Source organism: Xyrauchen texanus, chromosome 3 (assembly GCF_025860055.1).
Source record: "Xyrauchen texanus isolate HMW12.3.18 chromosome 3, RBS_HiC_50CHRs, whole genome shotgun sequence".
Taxonomy (NCBI): domain Eukaryota; kingdom Metazoa; phylum Chordata; class Actinopteri; order Cypriniformes; family Catostomidae; genus Xyrauchen; species Xyrauchen texanus.
In genome coordinates this window covers 19,122,681-19,130,613 of record NC_068278.1, presented here as the reverse complement: position 1 = coordinate 19,130,613, position 7,933 = coordinate 19,122,681, and positions in this window count along the sequence as shown.

Here is a 7,933-nt window from a genome sequence, read left to right as displayed (position 1 = left end):
ATGATATCATGCCCCCTTGTGGTGTATCACAGTTAACATGAAAGATCAACAGTGAGAGAAAAAAGAAAGAAATGACATCGTTGTGCAGTTCTTTGCATATTGTTACGTTCCGGCTCCAGGAAGTAACAAAATAAAGGGATCAGAGTCCAAAGATATATTTAACCAAAATATTTAATTACGTCCAGGGGATAAATAATAAAGAAAATAGATGTTCAACAGCAAATAAACAAACAATAAAGAACAAAACAATATGAAGGTCCTACTCCTGATGTACACAGCTACAGGATAGGGATCAGAGCTCTCTTCCACAAAGGCCAGCCATCTTAAATAATGCTTCCCAAATTCCAGACAGGTGTAGATCCTTATCTGGCAACCTATAAAAGAAAAGAGAGGACAACAGAACAAACCCAAAACAAACATTGAGCCATAACAATACATACGGGAGGATGAAAACAACATCAAGCATGGGCTGATTCGTCACAAGATATGAAAATATATGCTTAGAAAATGCTTACTTGATAAGAAAATGTTTCCTCAAAGCTTTATGACCACAAACAAACTCCCTCTAAAAATTGCTAATTTATGGTAGCCTACTACTTCCCGAAAGTCGCATTCAAATAGGCAAGCAATATACTTACTTATCTGAAAACCTTTGCCTAACCTAAATGAAGCTCAGTTGTGTTGTTTTTAATAACAAAAACTTACTGTAAAGCTGTAAATCAATATGATTCTCCCTCAACACTGTGTAGAAAGGAAGTCAAGTCAAGTCAAGTGGTTTTTATTGTCGTTTCAACCATATACAGTTAGTACAGTACACAGTGAAACGAGACAACGTTCCTCCAGGACCATGGTGCTACATAAAACAACATAGGACAAACACAGAACAAACACAGAACCACATGAGACTACACAACTAAATAACATACCTATATAAATTGCACGCGCAAACATGTGCAAAAAGTACGGGACAGTACAATAAATTACTGTGAAGAGTTTGGCAGAAAATCTAAAATAACAAACTGGACCGTGAAAATAGGTGAATTGAGTTTATAGAGTTGAGAAATGTTTTTTATAGTGTATGAATTTTTAAAGTGTAGTATCCTCCCAATCAGGGGAGCATCTCTCATCATTCTCTCACCCTCATGCCATCTAAGATGTGTATAACATCCTTTCTTCTGCAGAACACAAATTAAGATTTTTAGAAGAATATTTCAGCTCTGTGGGTCCTTTCACAGTTCTGGTCACAATTCACTTGCATTGTATCTTCTAAAATCACATAAAGGCTGAATAAATATTAATCCACTGGTTAAATCTATATCATCTGAAGCGCTGTGATAGGCATGGGTGAGAAACACATCAAACCTTGTTCTTTAAATCTCCACATTTGTTCAACTCCGACCAGTAGGTGGCGATATGCATGAAGAATGTGACTTGCCAAAAAAAACACACAAAAAAACACAACAACGACAACAACAACAACAACAACAGAAGAAGAAGAATGTAAATGTGAAAGTGGACATTTATGGGGAAAAACAAACAAAAAACAAAGGACTTAAATATTTTATCTGTTTCTCACCCACCTTCACACCTATCATATGACTTCTAAAGAGATGTATTTAACCACTGCAGTCATATGGATTACTTTTAATACATGTGCTTTTCTGTGCTTTGTTTCAAACGCATGTGATGTGTTGTCACTAGATTTAGCATGTTAGCCAACCTCAGTTCAACACTTGTATCTCAAACATCGTGCTGGTAAAGCATTCAACTCATATTTGTAAGATGCTGTCTACCATTGCAGGCAGGTAACTCCATCCCTTCAGCTGCATACAGCAAGCACCAAGTGCATGAAGTGTCCAACATTCCAGGTTATGCGTGTTTGGATCATAATTAATTTTAACAATAATTCACCAAATTCACCCTAGAATATGATAAACGAAAAACTTTTTGAGAAGGGTGGCACAGTGGATCAGAGGATAGCACTGTTGCCTCACAGCAAGAAGGTCCCTGGTTTGAGTCCTGGCTCACCCAGGGCCTTTCTGTGTAGAGTTTGCATGTGCTCCCTGAGTTCATGTGGGTTTCCTCTGGGTGTTCCACTTTTCCCCAAAGTCCAAAAACATGCAGTTTAAGTAATGCTATAAATTGCCTTTTGGTGTGAATGTGTCTGTGTACTGTATGTTAGCCCTGTGAAACTAGACTGGGTCTAGTTTCCCAAAAGCATCATAAGCCTAAGTAGATTGTAGAATCCAATTTAGGATTAATCTTAGTTTTGTGGCCCGTTTTCCAAAAGCACTTACATCTTCACTAATCCTGGAAGCTTTTATTTTGAGAGGAATTTGTGAAAACAAAATATTAGAAATGCACACCTGATTATGGAAGTACATTGTGTAAAAGAAAAAGATTGTTCTGCACAAAGTTGATGTAATGTAACAATATGCAGTTAATTAGGTTGAATATTTAAGAAATATTGAAATATTTAATTTTAGTGAGGTAAATTACAAATGATTGTAAATCCATAGATTTCCATTGTGTATTATAAAGTTTATTCTAGTGTAATCCATAGACTTCCATTGTAAATGCATTATTGTAAATGCCTTTGTATTTTTAGTTTTTTCAATATGATGGACGAGGTGAAATTATTTTTTTGTCGTAATTGACAGCATGCCACAGTTTCTGTCAATCGAACTTTAAACAAGGTACCATATTGAACCTGGAACATTCATAAAGTGTTCAACCACATGATAACAACCCACATATAAAGGTGCAATGGTGAAGTATTTTGGCTAGCTCAGGGAGTAAAGACACTGACTACCACCCCTGGAGTCGCAAATTCGAATCCAGGGCATGCTGAGTGACTCCAGCCAGGTCTCCTAATCAACCAAATTGGCCTGGTTACTAGGGAGGGTAGAGTCACATGGGGTAACCTCCTTGTGGTCTATAATGTGGTTCTCATGTGGTGAGTTGTGTGTGGATGCCGCGGATTGACTGTATCAGACGTGGAGGCAACTGAGATTCATCCTCCACAACGGAGGCAACTGAGAGTCACTACACCACCACAAGGACTTAGAGCGCATTGGGAATTGGGCATTCCAACATACTGAACAGTGGTTTGACTTACTCTGTGTCTGTCCACTAGGGCTATCAGAGCCAGATCTGTGGTATCTCAAATCCCTCCATGGACAACAAGCACCCGGTGATCAATTACTGTCACTGAGGGCAGCCAGCTGAAGATCTTTTGAAGCAACTTGATACGCTTTCCATGCATCTTAAAGGAATTGAACAAACTTATATCTGAACAAAGAGACCATGCAATGTAGGAAATTCCATATCAAATAGATTTTCTTCATAAGGTCAAGCTTAGAAGATAAAAGACTTAGTCACCAGTTTACTTTATTTTAATAAATGGATCTCTTTTTTTGTGCCTGCAAAAATTGTTTAGCCATGTGTTTCTTACCCTAAATCTGCCAATAAGCTCAATATTTCGCCTCCAATCTGTCTGTCTGGTTAGTGCTTTCTGACCACTTTCATAACTTTAAAAACCAATGTCCTGAAGGTTGTCTTTTCCAAAAAGAAACAATACTCGACCAGTCAAGATCATCTTAATGCCCATCTGCTTCACTTGCAGCATCCACTAAGACAGGGGTTTTCAAACTGTGGTCCGAAAAAAAAAAAAAAAAAAAACTATTTAATTTAGTTGAATTTTTTTCTCTTCAGTTGAACATACAAACAGAAAAAATATAGACTTTACCTTTCGGAGCTAATATTTTACAGATAATCTTTTATTCATATAATCTGACTTTAGTACAATGACAATATAAAAGCCAATTATTTAATTTCACCAACATGCAATCTTTATAATATCACACTATTTTTCAAATTTTACACAGTAAAATTGGGCTTTATACATGAAAATATAAAGCTGCTTTTATATTTTAGGAAGGGGGTGCCTCGCAAGAATATTATATTTGGGGGTCCTTGGCATCGAAAGGTTTGAAAACCACTGCTCTAAGACAGTGATTCTCAACCAGGGGAATGTAAGTAGATGTGATTTTGCTTTGTTTAACTTATACGCCTTAAAACAAAATAGTAGGGGTTATGGCAGCATAAAAATATAGATTTTCCGATTAATTGCAAAAAGATGAGATCCATAAAATCAATTTGTCTTTGATCATGTCTCTTTAAATATCCTATCTGTTCTTCACAATCTAAAAACAAAACAATAAGCCATAATGCTGAAGTAGTTCGTTTAAAGCCGTTTAAAGCAATTTTCTAGCTGTAGTCGTGTAGTAGTAATGCAAGTGATCACGGAGAGCTGTTGTATGTAAACAATGACTGACGGATTCACTTCACATCATAAAATGCTCGTATTACACACAAACATTTTCTTTTGCCACCACCTGCTGGCTAGCATATTCCTTTTCCTTACATTTACATTTATATAGCCCTTTTCTAGGCACTCAAAGCGCTTTACATTGTATAGGGGGACTCTCCTCAACCACCATTACATATGTTGACAACATATGTAATGTAAAAAAATAAAATACAAAATCCATCTAAGAGACACTCATACAGTAACTCTTAACACATATGCACTACTCTTACACTTTAGTTTAGAACAGCACGAACACAAGCGGAGTGATACACATGCAGTGAAGCGTCTGAGTGTTGATGGTGCAGACCATCAGTGCTCATGGAACATCTATCATCCAATCAGATTTGAGGACCGGAACTAACTTGTGTAAATATATATATATATATATATATATATATATATATATATATATATATATATATATATATATATATACGATGTGCATTATTATGTGCTCAAAACGAAATGCTGAAACAGCCAATTATCTTAAGAGACGGTACAATTTTAGCACTGGTTCAATGTAATTAATAACAACCTTGTATTTCCTCAGCACTTCTTTGGTGAAGCCATACCTCTGAATAGGAATAAGCACCTAGATTTTAATATAGTATGATGAGATGCCTTTAGAATATATTACAAATAATATAAAAAAATTATTAAACATTTAAAGGAATATTTCTCCCCAAAATGAAAATTCTCTCATCATTTACTCACCCTCATGCCATCCCAGATGTTCATGACATTCTTTCTTCTGCAGAACACAAACAAATATTTATTTCATCTCTGTTGGTCCTTACAATGCAAGTGAATGGTGACCAAAATATTGAAACTCCAAAAATCACATAAAGGCAGCATAAAAGTAATCCATATGACATATGAAGAAATCTATGTCTATGTAGGTGTGGGTGAGAAACAGATCAATATTTAAGTAATTATTTACTATAAATATTCACTTTTATAGTTAAAAATTATTTAACTATTGATCTGTTTCTCCAATGATGGCATTCCATTCTGGAAGAATTCAGTGGAAGAATAAATAGTGCATACTTCTGGCTTAGTTTTTTTTTAAAGATGTTCAGTATATTTTCAGACTAACACATTACAATGTTAATATATACCTTGTAAAATATTAGTAGCAAGTCCTCTAATTGTACATGTAAATCACCTGTAATAAAGTCCATATCCATAAAAAATTATCCATATCTTGTGGAAAGGTTAGCTGTGGGCCAGAATAGATGTCTGGCACATCGATATTGGTGTAACTGAAAAATCTCTCCCACTCTACATCTTGGCATACTTCATTTTCTCTGAAGATATGTGAAATCAAGTATCCTACAATGAAGAAAATCTGTGATACTTTTAGCATTGATAGGTTTCTGAGGGGAACTGTATAGATTGTTTGCATGCAACAGGTTACTTACGTTCACTGCTTGAAGGAGTGAAGTTATCAACCATGTAAACAAGAACATTGTATAACTTTATGATGTGAGAAAAAGAAAGTAATCATCATATCATTGCAGTTGTTCTCTGTAATCATCAAGATGCATTACTTAGTCCATCCATCCATCTCTCTAATCATTGCAGTTTTGTTCTCCTGGATGCAGATTATTGGGGAATTCTTACATTGATCTGGTCTTGTAGGTCAAAATACTACATGGACTGGAAGATTTTACAGGTAGTTCTTCGTCTTATCTCCATGTGGGCTACATACGTACCAATGCTGGATCAGCACAGCATCCTTCATTGCAAAAAAGAAAAAATGAGGTTACAGTGAGACACTTACAATGGAAGTGAAGTCTTTTCTTATTTTATACCATTTTCTCCCAATTTGGAATGCCCAATTCCCACTACTAAATAGGTCCTCGTGGTGGCGTGGTTACTGACCTTAATCCGGGTGGAGGACAAGTCTCAGTTGCTTCCGTTTCTGAGACCGTCAATGCGCGCATCTTATCACATGGCTCGCTGTGCATGACACCGCGGAGACTCACAGCATGTGGAGACTCATGCTACTCTCTGCAATCCACGCACAATTTACCATGTGCCCCATTAAGAGCATGAACCCCTAATCATGATCACAAGGAGGTTACTCCATGTGACTCTACCCTCCCTAGTAACTGGGCCAATTTGTTTGCTTGGGAGACTTGGCTGGACTGACTCAGCACACCCTGGATAGTATGTTATCTTCACTAACTATTTACTGTCCTGCCTAATATTGTGTAGGTCCTCCTCGTGCTGCCCAAACAGCACCAACCTGCATCTCAAAAAAGTAATCTGAGATAATATTCTTCTCACCACTATAATGCAGAGTGGTTATCTGAGTTACAGTAGACTTTCTGCCAACTCAAACCAGTCTGGCCATTCTCTGTTGACCTCTCTCATCAACAAGGCGTTTTCATCCGCAGAACTTCCCCTCAGTGGATGTTTTTTGTTTTTGGCACCATTATGAGTAAATTCTAGAGACTGTTGTGCATGAAAATCCCAGGAGATCAGCAGTTACAGAAATACTCAAACCAGCCCGTCTGGCACCAACAATCATCCATGTGATTATCTATCATGCAATCGTGTGGCAGCAGTGCAGTGCATAAAATTATGCAGATATGGGTCAGGAGCTTCAGTTAATGTTCACATCAACCATCAGAATGGGGAAAAAAATTATTTCAGTGATTTGTACCGTGGCATGATTATTGGTGCCAGACAGGGTGATTTGTGTATTTCAGTAACCTCTGATCTATAAAAATCTATAAAGAATTAAAACATGAACTGAAATTTTATTTTCATTTAGAGTTTTTAAAAGTACATTTTAATTATATAAAAAATAAGTAAAATCTACTTTATTTCATGACATAATATTGATAGAACATTTCATACTTTTAACTTTCTTTATAAACTCAATTTTATTCATGTACTGCATAACTTACGATGCCTTTCACAGGAAACCTGATGCACAAAACACAGAACGGATCATGAACGGGTATTTTTGAGTAGAAAATTTACTTTATACTTCACAAAACAATAAGTTACCAAATGTAACAACAAAAGCAACAATGCAAACAATGGTGTAAATAAATTTGCAAACAGTGAAAACATGCCTTCCCATTCATTATTTAAGCCTGACGCATGCTGGGAACACCAACTTCAAATTTACTTATTTACCTTTGAAATATAATAAAATTAGCTAATAAATATGACTGATTTCTACTTTAGAACTGATACATGATGATGTATTGTAAAGATAACAAACAATCATAAATAATATTTACTTGTAAGCTAGAGCATCAACTTTTACATGTTTGATTGGAGTACAAATGTAGAATTTACGTAATATTTTCAAATTCACGCCTAAACTAACTTATTCAATGTAGAAAGTACTTCATCTTTTCTGGTATGTTTACTCCCTCACAGTGTGTTAGTTATGGTTGAGGATTAACAAGAGAAACTATAAACTGCAAATTAATCAAGACCTAGTCAACAATTAAACTAGAGTTTTACTATATTGGAGTACTTCTTATGGGATAATAATTCAAATATTGCAAAGCAGCAGATATTAAAACAGGCTACAGC